The sequence below is a fragment of the Lissotriton vulgaris genome, chromosome 8, assembly GCF_964263255.1.
Source record: "Lissotriton vulgaris chromosome 8, aLisVul1.2, whole genome shotgun sequence".
NCBI classification, from domain to species: Eukaryota; Metazoa; Chordata; class Amphibia; order Caudata; family Salamandridae; genus Lissotriton; species Lissotriton vulgaris.
Genome location: NC_141696.1, coordinates 793,270,858 through 793,289,370, shown reverse-complemented (window position 1 = coordinate 793,289,370; position 18,513 = coordinate 793,270,858). Strand labels below are relative to the sequence as shown.

The 18,513-nt window shown below is 40.6% G+C and overlaps 1 protein-coding gene across 3 annotated transcripts in view; it reads left to right on the top strand.

Annotated features, from left to right (window-relative positions):
- Positions 1 to 18,513, top strand: part of GPR45 (G protein-coupled receptor 45) — a 179,779-nt gene that overhangs the window by 96,077 nt on the left and 65,189 nt on the right. The window contains exon 3 of one of the 3 annotated variants that reach the window (XR_015299317.1): positions 893 to 1,044. The exons of the other annotated variants lie outside the window; for them this stretch is intronic. The gene's annotated coding sequence lies outside the window, so the exon portion shown is untranslated. Of the gene's footprint in view, positions 1 to 892; positions 1,045 to 18,513 lie in introns of those variants that run through there. 3 annotated transcript variants of the gene reach the window in all.

Genomic DNA, 18,513 nt, shown 5'->3' with positions numbered 1-18,513 from the left:
TTACTGACAATTGGTCTCTGATGGACGTAAGAGTGTCAACGGTGGAGCGAAGTGTCTCCTCTCTTCAGGAATCTGTTACCAAAGTCACCCATATGAACGCGCAGTTCTCTTCTCTCCAGAAGCAGGTGGAGGATCCTGAAAACCGGAATAGACGTAATAATCTTCGCCTCTACGGCCTGGTGGAAGGTTGTGAGGGGAGTGACCCATCAATTTTTTCAAGTCTTTTCTCCCTAAGCTTCTGCACTTACCAGAAGATACTTCACTCAACTTCCAACGGGCTCACACGCTTGGTCGAGCTCCATCCTCTCTTTCCACGTCAACGAAACCCAGGGGTGTAATAATGTATTTTCTAGAATACACAGATCTGTTGAAAGTCCTTTCGGTGGCCAGAGCTTCTCCTCACCTTACTTGGTCAGGTTCCACCCTTGTTCTTTGCGCAGGATTACGCCAGAGCCACTGCCAATCGCTGTAAGGCCTTCCTGGACATGAGACCTGACCTCCGCTCCATTGGTGCCAGATATGGTCTTTTTCACCCTTGCCTATTCAAAGTCACCTACAATAACATGACTACGACTTATGAGGATCCTACGCGACTTCGAAGTTTCCTGAATTCCTGTGGCCAGGCTGATATGGAGTTTTCTGGACCTTCCTCTTCTTTCCCACCGTGACTTTCTCTGAAGTTCTACTCTGATATTCCAGCTTGCTGCATTTGTTGAATTTTCAAGTTCAATTGTTCTTAAACTCGCATGTTCTCTTGACAAGTTTATGGTTCTCTTGTTGGTCTTTGTTATTGAAGTTTTTTTTAATGTTCCTAGGTTTGTCCTATTCATCGCTTGTCCTGTGCCTATGTCGCTTGTCGTGGCTTAACCCCGTTGTTTTCCTTCCTCTACAGATCATTATCTCGCGTCCCGTCATGTTTCTCTGCTTGGACGTCTTATTGACCCCGATTGCTATGCCTTCTCCAGTTGGCCCTACCTCCCTCCCCTCACCTCCACGTACGCTTTCGTCCACCCTTGTTCCTGATCGTACTTCCCTCATGCCACCCATCGTAAGTGCTCCCCTTTCCCTTTTTGACATGTTTTTCCTTGTTCTGTCTCTCTCTATTTTGATCTCCTCCTTATTATTTTCAGGTTTATTGGTGTCATTATCTTTTCAGCTGTCTTTCTTTTTTCCTTCTTTTTCTATCTTATCCCATTCATTACTTGTACGGTTTCTTGGACATGCTCCTTCTTAATAATAATAAGAATAATAATAAAACATTTATAAAGCGCATGGCTGCACAGCTGTGTATCCCCGCGCTGATTGCTGAAAAAAAAACTCACAGAGAATCAAGAAGGGAATGGATGGAGATCACAGGCTTATTGAGGAAAGAGATGGGTTTTCAGTTTGGCTCTGAAAAGGGTTTCTGAAGGTTCCATTCTTAAATGAACCGGTAGAGCATTCCAATGTTTCACTCCTAGGTAGCGAAAGGAGCGGCCGCCAATTTTTGCTCTGTGGACTCGAGGGAGTTTCAATAGAGACATTCCTGAGGACCTCAGGTCTCTGGTAGGGCGGTGGATGGTCATGAGGCCTCTTAGATAGGTGGGACCCTTGTTGTGGGCTATCTTGTGGGCATAGCAGAGGCTCTTGAATTTTATTCTCTCCCTAACGGGGAGCCAGTGCAATTTAGACAGTGCCGCCTTGGCTGATGTTCTTTTGGGAAGACCTAGTACCAAGCGGGCTGCCGCATTTTGTAAGCATTGCAGCTGGTGAAGATGTTTTTGGTTAAGGCCTAAAAGAAGAGCATTCCCATAGTCCAGATGAGGTGTAATAAGTGCATGCACGATAGTCTTCCTGGCTTCAGTAGGGATCAGGTCGATGATTTTTCTGAGAATTCTTAATGTGCCGATGCATTTTCCTATGATCTTGTTGACATGGGATTTTCCTGATAGATCAGAGTCGATCATGATCCCAAGGTTTTTGACCTTCTCAACAGGGCGAGGGAATTCGCCCAAAGTCGTGGGCCACCACGCTTGAGACCATAGAGAGGTTTTATTCCCTATCACTAGCACCTCTGTTTTGTCTCCATTCAGCCGGAGGCAATTACTGTCCATCCACATGGCGACAGCAGCCATGCACTCCGAGAAGTTGGAGGCATGCTTCTCGGTGTCAGGAGTAAGTTTAAACATAAGCTGAGTGTCATCGGCGTAGCTGACAATGCCCACCCCGAAGTTTTCTATGATCTGAGCCAGGGGTTCCATATAGATGTTGAACAATGTGGGGCTCAAACTAGAGCCCTGTGGAACCCCATAGCTCACAGGACGAGAAGATGATTTAAAGGGCGGGCAATGTAACTGGAAAGATCTATTCGTGAGGAAAGATTTGATCCACGCCAGTGCATGGTCTTTTACTCCGATGTCTGAAAGACGGGACAGCAGCGTGGCATGTAGCACAGTATCGAAAGCTGCGCTTAAATCGAGCATGACCAACGCTGCTGTCTCACCCTCGTCCACCATCTTGCGGATATATTCCGTGGAATACAAAACAGCTGTTTCCGTGGAAAAGTTAGGTCTAAAGCCGGATTGAGTAGGGTGGAGAATGTTTTCTGATTCTAAAAACGCCATTAGTTGGATATTGACTATTTTTTCAATTATCTTGGCGCATTGAGGCAGTAGGGATATCGGCCTGAGATTTTGAAATTGGGTGACCGGAATGTTGGTTTTTTTTTTCAGAGGGATGACCTGGGCGTTTTTCCAAGCCTCCGGGACATAGCATTCTTTGAAAGAGAGGGTAATCAGTTGGCTTATTTGATCCATAAGGGTATGGTCCATGATGTCTTTGCACTTATCTAACGGACACACATCATTAGGGGAGCCAGAGTGGATACTGTTAATTATGCTGGACAGTTTTTCTTTGTCGGGAGTGTGAAATTGGGTGAGAGTGGTTTTTTGAAGTGGGGGGGTTTTCTTGCCAGATGTGGGGGGAGTGGGGAAAGTAGCATGAATTTTCTCTACTTTATTGACAAAGAAGTCCGCAATTTGTTCGCATAACTCGTTTGAGTATGTATCCTGCGTATCCAGGCTCGACGTGTCTGTTAGTTCTTTATAAATCCGAAATAGTTCTTTAGATGGATTTATAGCCTCTTCAATTCTATTTTGATAGAAGAGACTTTTTTCCTCTCTTATAAGTCTCTGATAAGACTTTAGTTCTTGTTTGTAGGTCTTATCTATGTCTTTTACTTTCTTGTCATTCAACCTTCCCATTTATTCAAGTTCACATCTCTCGCCTTTTGGTCTTTCCCTTTCTTTTCTTTTTCACTCATTTACTCTTTCACTCATGATCATTTCTTTCTCTCATTGGCTCATATTTACCATTTTTTCTGGGTCCTATTGCTATTTTTTACCGTTCTTATTATCTATTGTGCTTTTTTCTATTTTTATGGTATTTCTGATTTTTATCATACTCCTATTTCTCTTGTTCTTTCCTTCTTTTCTCTATCTTCGCTTCTCTACTTCATTTACCTTTGTTCCTATTTTCTATGAGGCTTTCTCCTGTTGTTCTGTTCTTTCTTTGCTTTTCTTCTCTAATGCTACTTGATGTCAGTGCGCATTGTTTCTTGGAACGTTAAAGGTCTTCACTCTCCCATTAAGAGGCAAAAAATTCTCTCTCACTTAGCCAAACTGAATGTAGACATTGCCTTCTTGCAAGAAACCCATTTGTCTGATATTGAGGCTGCCAAACTCCGAAGAGGTTGGGTGGGTGTTGTGTTTTCTTCCCCTGGTGATGGTAAGAGAAATGGTGTAGTTGTGTTAATTTGCAAGTCTTTCTCTCATTCACTATTGGTATCTGAATCAGATCCAGAAGGTAGATGGTTATATGTCAAACTTTCCTCGAAGGGTATCCCTATCTCCCTTCTTAACTTTTACGCTCCCACTGGTGGTGACCCCGCCTTTTGGCGCACATTGGCCACTCGCATTACTGAACACATGGATGATAATTTTATTTTAGCGGGAGACTGTAACCTACCCTTAGATCCCTTTTTGGATAGAAATTCTAAAGCATCTTTTGTCCCTAATAAGCCTCATAATCTCTTTGTCCAAGCCATAGCCCAACACAAACTTATAGACGCTTGGCGTCTTTGTAACCCAACTTCTAAAGAGTTTACCTTTTACTCCCCGTCCCACCAATCACAATCATGCATTGATTATATCTTCCTTTCCCATCACATTTCTCAATCCCTCACTCATGCTGACATTGGCCCCATCTTGTTCTCTAATCATGCACCTGTTTTGATTAATATTGACATCTTACCCAAGTTCCCTGGGCCAAAAAGCTGGCGTTTCAATAATACCTTACTTCTCGATCCTAAACTCACCACCTCCTTTGTTGAATTTACCACAGAATTTTTTACCATTAATAATACACCCTCTTTACCTGAGCACACTATTTGGGATGCCTGTAAGGCTGCGGCCAGGGATTTCATCATTGGTCATGTATCTAGAAAACGTAAGATCGCCCATAAGCGCACTAGCGATCTCCTTCTCACGATTAAAAATTTGGAACATGTTTTCTATACTTCCCACTCACAGGAAAGTTTGACTGCTCTCATTGCTGCCAAGATGCAATTTAACAAACAATCCACTGAAGATGCTTCGTTGTATTTGTTGAAATCCAGTTCGAAATTTTATGGGGGTAAAAATAAAGCAGGGAAAATTTTAGCTAATTATTTAAAAGTCAAGCAGAACAAGTTGAACATGGAGTCTGTTTATGATGCTAATTCTGTTTTAAAACATAAAGATGCTGACATTTTAGAGGAATTTTCCCATTTTTACTCCAAACTCTATTCTTCTGAAACTCAGCCCACTGCTCACTCTCTGTCCAATTTTTTTTCCAGCATTCAAACACCTCACAATTTTCCTGTTGATCTATCCGTTCTTGAATCACCCATTTCTAGTCATGAGTTACACTCTGCACTTCAGTCACTCAAGAGGGACAAAGCTCCGGGTCTGGATGGGTTCACAGTTGAATTTTATCTACACTTTTCTAAATTATTACTATCTAGACTACACTCCCTTATTGATTCTTTCATTACTAACGGCACTTCCTCTGGCACATTTTCAGATGCTCATATCTGTATAATACCCAAAGAAGGGAAAGATACCCAGCATTGTAAGAACTACAGACCAATCTCTTTGGTTAACATTGATTACAAGATTTATGCTAAATCCTTAGCCATAAGATTAGATCCCTTCCTTCCTGAATTATTGGGCCCCGAACAGTCTGGATATGTTAAAGGCTGTTTCATCACAGATAATACTAGACTTTTGTTTAATGTCCTGTCCAAATCTCCACGGTTCAACGATTCGCGAGCAGCAATTGCTTTAGACGCGGAAAAAGCGGCTGACAGAGTAGAATGGACTTTCCTTTTTTCCGCCCTCAAGTGGTTTGGATTTGGTCCTAATTTTATCTCCTTCATTTCTTTCCTTTATTCCAATCCCAGAGCGGCGGTTTGCGCTAATGGCTTCGTTTCTATTTTTTTCAACTTAGGCAGAGGGGTTCGTCAGGGTTGCCCCCTCTCCCCTTTCCTTTTTAACCTGGCTTTAGAACCCTTTCTCTCCAAACTCCGTCAAAACCCTAACTTGCATGGCTTCCAAATTTCCCAAACACATATCAAACTTGCTGCTTATGCAGATGATATCCTACTCTTTATGTCCAACCCCACCACCTCCATTCCTGCATTTCTGGCTGAGGTTCACGAATACTCACAACTTTCTGGTTATAAGTTGAACACTGACAAGTGCGAAATTTTGCCCCTTCCAAAATTTACTTTCAAACCTGATTTTGTCGCGTCCAATTTTACTTGGAGTCCCTCACATATCAAATATCTCGGTTTACACATTACCCCTTCCCTTCCCGATACTGTTTCGTTATGTCTCAAATGTACCCAGAAATTATCTGATCTCACTTCTAGATGGCACCCTCTGTATCTTTCTTGGTGGGGTCGTCTTGACACGATTAAGATGATGCTTTCCCCAATAGTTCTTTATATCATCTCCAATATATCCCTACCAATTTTTTTAGGAAAATCAATACTATTCTCTCTTTATTTCTTTGGTCCGGCAAAAAAGCACGTATGTCCCTGCTCAGATTGCGACTTCCCAAATCAGAGGGTGGGGTCAATTTTCCGGATTTTCCTACTTATCACAAGGCATTCCTTTTGAGGCAAGCTTCCTTTTGGTTGCGAGACCCTGCTGAATCTTCCCCCTTATGGGTTGTAATTGAGCGTCTTTCTTTATCCCCCTTTTCTTTTGCTGAGTACCTCTCATTTTCCCATAAAACCCAATTTCTTTCCACTCCTATCCACAAGTTTACCACTAAACTACTCTTATCCACGTCCCCAGACCCTCCCTCCACTGTAGCTGCATTTCTCAATACGACTATTTGGCACAACAATAGTATCCTCATTAATCATAAGTCCTTTTACTGGAAGTCCTGGAGGCAAAGGGGTTTGATCTGGGTGTCCCAACTCTTTTCTGGCTCTGACTTCTTACCTTTTTCTGCTCTTAGCCAAACTTTCAATCTCCCTCTTTCTTTCGCCCGTAAATTTCTCACGCTCAAACACGCAGTTTTGTCCACTTACGCTCATCTTCCTCATTCTCCCACCCAACCTGACCCTCCCAACCCTACCCGGCAACTCCATTCCTTGCTGCGTACCTACCCCACAGCCACCTCAATCTACCACTCATTTCACAAGACTCTCTCTACTAGGCCAAAATCCACAGTTGAGGAACAATGGGAGTCTGATTTTGCCATCTCTTGGGCCACTTCCCATTGGGATAAATTGTGGACCAAGCTTCGCAAATACTCTAGAGCTGCTTCCCTCACACAAACACTTTTCTTTATTTAAATTGGCCAACTTTACTTCCCAAACATTCACTCTCCCATGTGGTGTCCCACAGGGCTCCTCGCTAAGTCCGACACTTTTTAACATTTATGTTTCGGACTTAGCGAGAGTAATAAAATCATATGGAATTGCCCTGACAACTTATGCTGATGACACCCAACTTGTGCTTTCTGTACACAATAACGGGACATCAGTAGCTGCAAACTTCCAAATGGGAATGAAGGCCATCAGCTCCTGGATGTCATCTAATTGTCTCAAGCTAAACTCTGACAAAACAGAGGTGATGACATTCGGGAGGTTGGACCCCATTTGGTCCGCCCACTGGTGGCCTTCAGAGCTAGGAGATCCACCTCAACCTGTCTCCAAGGTTCGCAACCTTGGAGTCATATTTGATGATAAATTGACATTTCAGCATCACGTCAATTCAGTGGTCTCCTCATCTTTCTACGTTTTAAAAAGAATCAAAAAACTGCTCCCTTACCTTCCATCATCAGCCGGCAAAACCTTGGTTAGCACCTTGGTTTTTTCAAAAACAGATTATTGTAATGCCCTTCTGCTGAACGCTCAGAAAAAAGTTATCAATCAACTTCAATTAGTCCAGAACGCTTCGGCCAGAGTCCTTCTAAACATCCCCAAATCCAAATCCATCTCCTCTCACATCCGTCAACTGCACTGGCTTCCGGTCAGGAACCGAATAATGTTCAAAGCCTTGTGTATCACTTACAAGGCAGTCAATGAAGTGGGCCCACAGTTCCTCAGAGCTGCTTTCTGCCCGCTTGATCATCCTAGAACTCTCCGTTCTTCAACTGCGCATATGCTGAAAGTCCCTCGAACAAAAAAGGTCAACTGGGGTGACAGGTGTTTCACTATCTCTTCATCCAAACTCTGGAACACACTGCCCCTCCACATTAAAACCGCACCAACTCTCCTTAGTTTCAGGAAGAAACTAAAAACCTGGCTCTTCCCAGCATAATGTATCACCTCAGCGATGGTTCTGTACTCTAGCGCCGAGACACCCCAGGGTATTTGCGCGCTCTAAAAATGGCTCAAACATAAACATAAACATAAACATATTTACAATAGACTTCTCTTTACACCACTTATGTTGAATAAGAGATTTTTCTCAGTCCTTGATCTTTGTTGGTCTTGTTCATCACCCAAGGCTACACTTTTTCACATGCTTTTTTCCTGTACTGCTACGCACACTTTCTGGAAACAAGTTTGGGCCCAAATCAATGCCATATTTCATACTGTAATCCCCTTTTCTTTTGTTAATATTTTTTTAGATAGTCTTTCTCCTTGTTGGGCAGATACTGAGTTTAACGCGCACATTGTTGACTTGTTGTTAGCTGTCGCATTCCAACAAATTACTGTTAATTGGAAAAATTCCACTAATATTTCTTTTATAGCATGGTGGTATAATGTCTGCCACAATCATAGACTAGATACTGCTTTCATTTATCCCCTTAATCTTGCTCCGAAGAGACATGATTTATGGCTCGCCGTAACTTTATACCTAGAAGTGTGTGCTAAGCGTTCATCCCATTTTCCTCCTATTCAGCAAGAGGTTTCTAAACCTCCTTGATTGACCTTTTTGTTCCTTTGTATTTTTATAACCTTTTTTATTTTTTTCCTGCATATTATTTCACGCACTGCTTTTTGTTATATAGCCTCATTTATTTATCATCTCCTGACTTATTGGATATTTTTATTGCCATGTTTTACTTCACTTCTATTATTGATGCTATGTTTTAGCTTTTTTATGTATTGACACCTTTATTTGCCTAATAAAATTCTTTTGAACTGAAAAAGATGTGGACATGAATATAGGGCCCCAATAGAGTCCAGTTTCAATATCCATTTTTAGTCTGAGACATGGAGAGACCAAGCCCACTTAAAGCCCCAGTGGCGTAACACAGCCCCCCTCAGCACAGTACTCTGGTCTGAGGGCTCCCAGTTGAGTCGGGGGGCACCTCCATGGACCTTGCAGGGGTGCCAGCTCGAATTTCGTTACGCCACTGTAAAACCCTACTCTGTGGTGTTTTCGGCTGTACCTGCCCCTTGCCACGATATGGGTGATATATATTGCCTCAATACTGTAAAGAAGGCGCCTTCTTGTATTTGGGCCTCACTCCACTTATTTAGCAAAATAAGTCCCATAAAGCGTCTCTAAATGCCATGTACCGGAGAGCTCTGGGTTGAAGAGCTGCAGTTTAGACCGGTGGGTGTTAGTTAGCAATATCTCAGGTTATGCTTTATGTATGTTGAATTTCCGGAGTGGAATGACGTATGTGCACTAGGCCGAATACGGCCAAATTATTGTTTTGCACTAAAGGTAGCTTTCCACAAAAGAGACCCTAACCACTTCCTAGAAATAATTTACGTTGCTTTAGAGAGTGGCGTTTTCGTGGAAAACCCTGCACGACTGACTGCCAGAGGCAAACAGCCCTTTCCAGGGGTCTCATTCAAACCATTTTGCTTCAAAACACTCTCGTGCACTTCCTCAGTGAGCATCATTATCCTTTCCCTGAAACACGTCCACTTCAGCAGAAATAACAACAAAATAACTAAATGAGTGCAGCGTTCTGTGACGCACTCTCCTGGAGACGACTCATTACACTAATTAATGTCATTCTTCACCTGGAATTGTGCTTGCTGCTGCCTCAAGAAATCTTAACAGAAATCGTAACAAAAAAACATCAACATTAACCTGAATTGTAAATTTTAACAGATAAAACTACACGGTTTTTGTGGCATATTAAAATGTGCCCAGATCGCCAGATGATAGAAATTGAACAGGTACGAAGGTTAAATTCCTTTCTTAAAGGATTTGAAGGAAACGGGACATTTTGAGATGTAAACGTCTATTTAATTAGATTACGAAATAGCATCATAAATTAGGTGCTGATTTACCACATTAGACTTTACCTCACTCCCCCTACTTTTTTTCAACACATTTATTGATTTTACCATCTGAACAAGGGAATAAAAAGAGGATTGGGACGAGCTAGCCTGGTTGTCATTTAAACGCAAGAATCACCACATATGATCGGCAGCACAGAAGCCTCTTGTCCAAGCAAGTGAGCAGGGTCCTAAAAATACCATGTGTAAATCATTTTCATATGGATGTTAAGTCCTGTTATTCCTCTTCAGTGAAGTTTTCTTCCTATAAAGGAGGATAGTTCAACAATAGATGTTTTTGAAAAATAAGGTCAGCAGCTGTTTCCTTCAATAATGCATACAGATAGTTGTGTAGGTTTCTGGAGGAAAACATACTTAAGTCAACGTGCTCAGGAGAAACACTCTCCACTAACCATTCTGATGAGTGGTCTTCGTGTCAAATACTTGTCCTGCTGTCCTTTTTTTCAAAAATCACACATCTTTTATTTTCCTTTTGCAAGAAAACTCCAGTAGCCCATCCTTCTTCTACTTTTATCGCTTCGCTCTTCATCCATTGTCCTTGTACCCTACTACTACTTTTTATCTTTTCCCTCCTCTTCAATTCATCCCTCTTTCTTGCCCCTTCTGGGTTATTTCTCAAACATCAATGTTGTAATTGCTTTTCTCCTCCTTGCTCCCTCTGATGATGCTCTGGTACCTTTACCCCTATCTTTCTCCTATGCTACCTATCCCGCACACTTCTCTAGAATTCTCTGGATTCCAGACCCTCTACATTTGCCTATATCAAGTGCTTCTACCTCTGCCTATAACTTTGTACAGCTAACCCTGGTAACTCTACCACTTCCTTTAAGCCTGCCGTGCTGTTGTTTCTCTACTGCTAACTTTACCACAATAAGTCTACCCCACCCTGTATTATAGTACGGTGAACAGACAAAATATTGACTCCAAAATATCGACTGGACATAATATCGAGTTTTAAATATAGACTGGACAAAATATCGACTGGACATAATATCGACTACAAAAATATCGTTTTTCAGGTAAGTGAAGTAATATCGACTGTTTAAAATATAGATAGCAAAAATATCGAATTTTTAATAATATATAATATTTTATAGTGTATTTTTATGTAATAATATGTGTGAAAAGTGTGTATTAATGTTATAAAATATTTTATTAAATGGAATTTGTTTTTTTAATAATTGCGTTATGTAATTCTGTAGCGGGTTGTGGGTTTATAGGGGAATAGGGTGGGAAGTAATTTAATAATAATTAATTAATTAATATATGTTTGTAAATATTTATAATTAATAATTAATTGATAATTAATAATAATTAGTTAATTAATTAATATAATTTTGTACATATTTTGAATTAGTAATTAATTGGTAATTGATTAATTGTAATTAGTTAATTACATTAATTAGAGTACATTTTAATATATATAATTTTGTGTTATTCTTAAGTAATTAATTAGGAAAAAATAATATTAATTATTAAAATAATTACAGCTAATGTGCTAATATATTTACTTTATTGTTATTGTTAATTAATAATTAATTGGTAATTAAATAATATTGATACATTTTGGGTAAAGGAGTATTTTTAGGGTTCAAGGTCAGTTTTTAGTTATTGGGTAAAGGGGCATTTTTAGGGTTCAGGGTCAGTTTTCAGTTTTTGGGTAAAGGGGCCTTTTTAGGGTTCAGGGTCAGTTTTCAGTTTTTGGGTAAAGGGGTATTTTTAGGGTTCAGGGTCAGTTTTCAGTTTTTGGGTAAAGGGGTATTTTTAGGGTTCAGGGTCAGTTTTCAGTTTTTGGGTAAAGGGGCATTTTTAGGGTTCAGGGTCAGTTTTCAGTTTTTGGGTAAAGGGGCATTTTTAGGGTTCAGGGTCAGTTTTCAGTTTTTGGGTAAAGGGGCATTTTTAGGGTTCAGGGTCAGTTTTCAGTTTTTGGGTAACGGGGCATTTTTAGGGTTCAGGGTCAGTTTTTAGTTTTTGGGTAAAGGGGTATTTTTAGGGTTCAGGGTCAGTTTTGGGTTTTTGGGTAAAGGGGTATATTTTAGGGTTCAGGGTCAACAAATAAGATTGTAATTTTTTTTATTATTTTCATTTATTATTTTATTATTATAATTTAATTTAAGTATTTTTAAGTATATTTTAGTCATTTAAATTTAATATTAATTTAATTTAACACTGTTTTTAATAAAGTCGATATTTTTTACATCTATATTATTGTTAACGATATTTTGTACTCGATATTTTTGTACTTACCTGTTTGTAGATAGAAAGTCGATATTTTGTCTGTCGATATTTTGGCAACGATATTTTTGCAGGTCGATATTTTGGCAGTCTATATTATTTCAGTGATCCTTATAGTACTTCTCTCCCTGCAAATACCCTAGAACATCTTCACCTAACTATACCCTGTTACCTCTACCTATCCCTAAGTGTAGTACCATTAAACAACCCCAGATGGTAGTACGCCTACCAGAGTCTACAGCCTAGTACTACTACCAGGCTTTAATCCAATCCTCCACACCTAACCATAACAGTACCTGTAACAATATAATAGTATCTCTTCCCTTCTCCATTATGCCTACTCCTTTTTCCGATTTTTTGCTATTCTTTGTTGTTTTCTTGGCAGCATGTGACCTTTTTTATGGTCCTCTTTTGTTCGACTTTCTTCAAATTAATTAAGAAAAATGTTGTTCCTCATTTTGGAAACTAAACAAAACCTAGTTTCTCCAGGCTGGTGTTCTTCATTTTGTTTATTTTATTGTGCTAGAGTGGCTAAAGGTGTATATAGATGTACCTTATAGTGAGTTGCATTCTTGTTCTGACATAGGGTAGGTAGATTAATTGCTCAGCTCCCCTTTAATCTGATCTGGCACAATTACATATGACCTCTGTCCTCCACCAAATACCCTGGATGCTCAACGCACCATTCCAGCCCATGGTCTGTCGACTTATACAACGTATATGCCTTTCCTACTGGCTGCACACCATCTTGAGGAGGGTCCTAGCTTGCGTGACAATCTTCAGTAGCACCTGATTCAGATTTGCTTCACTCGTCAACACCTTCCAGAGTGCTCACTGTGTGGTTCACCTGCCCAGAGAAAGTTAATGAGTTGTGGAGTGGTTCTCCTTAAGCTTTCCAGAATGCTCTGTCCTTTGCATTGGTAGATACAGTCTACTCCTGCTTCACATAAGTCAAATTGTTCACTCAATTTTTACCCTCTTCTCTTCTGAATGGTTTCTCTTGTTTTTGAACTTCAACTTGTATTGGTGGGTGCAGTAACCGTTGAGAGAACTGAGATGGGAAAAATTATCAGTCAGAGGTTGCAGCTCCTGTGGCAGTCAGGGACTTATACCCAAAAGGGAATTGATACCGCCTGTAGTCATTAGTCATAAAAGCAGATCACACGCAATATGATTTATAAACATACCAGTCACTGCATTGGCAAAACACTTTCAGATCAAAAAAGGACAAAAATCACAAAATATTTCTGGCAGCATATTCAGGACAGGTTGCTTGTCTGCTTTTACATTTAACATGACTAAAAGCAATTTTCAAATCAAATTGTGTTGAAAACACCAACAAATAAACACCTTTACAGTGCCAACAAAGCATGATATATGGCTAACTTCAGCATTTCTATACTAAAAGCTGGCAAAGGACCTAGCATCAATCTTGAGAAAAACAATGAAGACTTCTAAGACATACAAACTCTGAGAGGGCATACATCTATTCAAGCTATACACAGAAAACTGACACACACTGGTCTTGGTTTAGTACAAGTTCTATAAGAGATGTGCTAAAAGTCATCATACGACTTGAAATTCCTCATAATGTTATTGCTTGATGTTTATTTCGTATGTGGTGAGGAGATTAAGCTGGCCATGAGAAATAAACTGTAGCTGATTAAAGAACAGAGAAAGTATTAAAAACACGTACAGGCACAATTGCCTCGAGGAAGGTGTGCTCAGAATGAGCTCTTGAAATCCATCAGTTTTACGCCTTGTCTGCCCCTTTGTGACTAGAACACACCTCTCTGATGGAAGATTTGAATATCTGGATGTATAATATATGTGATAGAAATCCCAAAACCTATTTGAGAAGCATCTTAAAACCATTACATCCAAAAACCCAGGTGAGTAAGTTGGGTCACGTTTTGATTCATTTGATTTTGCAGATATTTGCAAGCTTGAGAATAATGTATATTTATGGCGCCTCAACTACTACTTGCCCATTATTATACATCACAAAATGCTCAGTGTATCAGACATAAAAAGTGCATACTAAAATACAGATTTTATAGAAATGCTTCCAAACTGATAAGACAAATGTTAGCATTTTATCAACAGTAAGCCAGACTACTTAAAACGACACCAGCCCCAAACTCAAAATTAAGCTAAAACTATCAGCGGTCACTGATCAAGTGTTATAAAAATGAATTAACTAAAATAATGTATAAAATACACCAGATTATTTAGGACACGGTAGTCTATTTTTATATCTAACCTAAACAAATTTGTGCCAGTTTTTGAAGGCCTAGGGCAGACAACAACAATAGAAGATGTTTTTCCAATTTAGTATACATTTTAAGCCAACGTTTCAGGAAATACACCAGATTATTTAGGACACAGTAATCTATTTTCATATCTAACCTAAACAAATTTGTGCCAGTTTTTGAAGGCCTAGGGCAGACAACAAAAATAGAAGATGTTTTTCCAATTTAGTATAAATTTTAAGCCAACGTTTCAGGAGCCAATCATTTTCTGGAGAGGATTAGGAACATATCTGAGAAGTGTTCCGTGAGGCAGACTGCCTCACGGAACACTTCTCAGATATGTTCCTAATCCTCTCCAGAAAATGATTGGCTCCTGAAACGTTGGCTTAAAATTTATACTAAATTGGAAAAACATCTTCTATTTTTGTTAGGTTTTGTTAAGTTTTTAGCTTAAAGACTTTAAGCTAAAAACTTTTCATATTTCCATAACAAAATCATACTATTCAAGTTTTAGAGCAGAAAAAACTCTTCTGTCTGTAATTTCATCCACAAAGGGGGCATCACTTTTCACCAGATGAGACGTTGTGTATCCCCAGCAGTCCAGGCACAGTCTGTATTCAAGAGGCCAGAGGTGAATCATTAATCCAAGGGCCCGTTTCACGAAGATACTTATGTATAGTAAAGTTACGAGTGCAGAGTCTCCACACTCGGGACGGAATCTCTGCATTGCAGTTCTGAGTGCGTAGATTCCGTGTCGAGTGTGGAGACTCGCCCCCAAGTGTGGAGACTCCCCATTCCTAACATTACTACACGTAAGTACCTTCATGAATCAGGCCCATATTATCAAATTATGTTCCATGAAACAGGCTCTCTCAACATCTCTCATAGAGCCTAGATCCCTTCTGGAGTTGCATGTTTCATATCAAGAAAACATCCCCGCTTTAGCAAATCATGCACCAGAGTATCTGCAGGGATAGAGCACCATTTTAAAAAAAAAAACCTTGTTGTGATCAAGAGACTAAAAAGTCAGCATTTTCCTCTGCTAGCAGCGGAGAATTTATTGACGGAAGTGGTCCTATGGTTTGTTTCCTGTTCTAACCACCCCGAGAAAAAGGACCAATCGTACACATCTTTCTATTCCTAGAACTCCATTCATACATGACAAAATTTGGAGATAACGTGTAAAGAGATTTTGAGTGGAATTTGTATATTGAATTGTACTGGACTGCGGCTTCTTTGGGTGCAAGGCTAAGAAATTGCAAAATTTTTTGCTGAACGAAAGGGAATCTCCCGCCTAAACACGTTGAATTGAAATATGTTTGCCTTTTGCCTGTTGATGGGAGACAATACATTTTCTATGTAAAAGATGATTGGTTTGTTTCAAAGTATAGTTTACTTTTATGACTTCTCCTTGGAAATATATATTGATCATTAAATTCAATAATGCATGATATGGAGCCAGCTACAACCCAGAATTAACATTCGGTCGAGGATCCAGCAGGTAGAAACATGTCTTCCTTCTCTCGTGCTTTTTGTCATTCCTTTTATTCCCCATCTATCGGCCTGTGCAGCTGCAAGTAAACAATTTTAGTTCTTGTTTTATTGAGGCTGGCTGGCTATGCACTTGTTTTCAGTTTACTAGATCCACTTTAAGAGGCTTGGCAATGGTGCCATAGGCACTTTTGCCAACAGGGAAAATATGCCACAGTTCCATGGTTGAGTAGTGAAAAACAGTTATCGGCCCCCTCAGATCCCTGGGCACTGGTGCCACTGTACCTGCTGCACTGTTGAGCGCTATGCCCCTGTAAACACAATAGGGTGTATACCTTTTGTGATAGGCTTATAATGTTGAAACACATTCTATGGATCTGTGCATTAAGTGAATTGAGGCAAATCCACTGATAGTTATAGCATAGGCATAAAGGAGTCATAACAGAATACATTCTGTTCGGTCTCTAATGGTGGAGGGGTGATTAGACCCGTGGTGTGTGAGCCCTAATGCAGGCAAGGACAATGTGCCACCTCCCACTGTTTGGATGTGAAAAACAGCTACAACTGGGGTGCAATTGATCCATTAGGCCACTGGGCCCTGGTGCTACTACACCAGCGGCACAATTAATAACTATGCCCCTGTACACATTTACAGGAGTATCCAGGGAAGATAGCGCAGAGAGTTAGAGCATCCGATCCACGGTCTAAATCTGTAGCACATTCAAAGGTCTCCAAACTGTGGGGCATATTTACAAGGAAGTGGCATTAGCCTCCATGGCTTAACACCACGCTCTGCCACTTCTGAAACCGTTATTTACTCAAATACTGTGCAGCTTTGTGTTTCCTCCTGCACTGGCACTAGTTTAGCTGCCTAGCGCCAATATGCAGGCACTCTTGCACCATAGTGCAAAGGTGTCTGCATTGAGGGGAATGATTATGTGCAGGAAGGTGACCCTTCCTGCACATAAACAATCTTTAATGGGATTTTCAATCTTCTCTGTGTGCTGCTTCCTGCACCTAAACAAGCATTCCCCTCAATGCAGGCACCCTTGTAGTATGGTGATTTGCTGTTTCTTTGTGTGCTGCACAACGCAGCTCACATAGAAACAGCAAAAACGAGGAGAAATAAAACATTTCTCCTCGTTTCGCCAGGGTAAGACCAGGTTTTCACTGGCCTTAGTTTTGGCGCTGCCCCATATTTACTCCACCCTTGTAAATAGGGGGTAGCATCAAAATCAATGGGTGTTGTGGTGAAATACCCACCACAACACCCATTGCCCATCCCTTTAATGCTAAGTGTAGCGTGAAAAGGGGCCTTTTTTATAAGGCAGCGTTAAGCCACAAGTGACTTAACGCAGCCTTATAAATAAGGCGAAGCCCATATCGCCACAGGAACATCACTAAAAGTAAGGCTCTGGTTGCGTTAGGGGCTTGTAAACATGCCCCCGTGTATGGGTGCACGCACACTGGTGGGGTCAGATCAGTCTGACAGAAAAAGACCACTCATACACGCTGAAAGGAGGCCTGCTGCTGCGCTGAAGGCCCCCACAGCCTACTCGATAATTGTAGCCCATTTAGTAGGTGTCAAACGTTCATTCACACCTGCTTGCCTGACTGACTGAATGCCCCTTCAAGGGGAAACAAAGTTGCACTCGGTTCACTTCACAAGTAGGCCAAGATATAACCATGTGGAGGCTTTCGACATTCTCTTAAAAATCATTTGCAAAGAACGTCAGTTAGGATACAAGATGAACAAGACAGACCAAACATGGTGCATTTTGTATTCATTTTTTTCAGTAATATGTTATGTATTCTTTAGTTGTATAATTATACTAATAATCGCCCATTACATATCACACGATATAAACTCAGGCGATTTTTTGGCATTTATAATATTACTGCCCAGCTTAATGGCATTCATTTTATTGGTGTCTGAAGAATGAAGCCTTGTAAAGACTCAAACCTATGCAGATGTTTGCAACATGCGCATAACCGACTTAGCTGTCTCAGGATTAGGATTTGTGGTGTGCAGGTTGGAGGAGGATCTCTGGCACATAGGTATGAACCGACTGATATAGATTGCTAGTAATTTAACATATTACCTGAAATGACAAACAGTGCCATCCAGAAGGCACATTACCTTTGTTTGCTATTGAACTTGAAGTGTATGGTAACAATTAGAAATGTGTCTTTCTGCCATATATATGTACTGAGTGTCATGATGAACTAAAGGAGCTGCAGACTACTAAAGTGATGTGCCTGGCTACACTGTGAATGCAGTTTACTTGGGGTTCAATCGGTGGGGAGATGAGGGTAGGCTGGCAGGAAGATATGTGCCCTGGGTGGGCTGGGAAAGTTGTTCTAGGAATTAGTGAAGCTATTTAAAGGGTTCTAAGAGCCCATAAAGAGGAACCGGAGAACTCATAAAACTCACAGGATGGATTTCTGACGCCTAGTAGGGATGGTACAAGTGCCAACTGAGATGCCATTGCTGACTGGGTGACTGTCTCTAAGAGCTCAGAGAGGAGGTTTCAGGGGTTCTGGTGGCTGTCATGGTAGAAATGTGGCACTGTGAAAACTGTAATGGTGTATGAGCTCAGTTGATAGTCTGTGAGATCTGGCTAAGGGGTTAAGATAGCAAACATAGAGACTCGAAAGGCTGAGCGAAGGCTTCTCAGAGTTCGGTAATGGTCTGTCAGGGCCAGATAAAACCCTCTAAGCATGCACTGA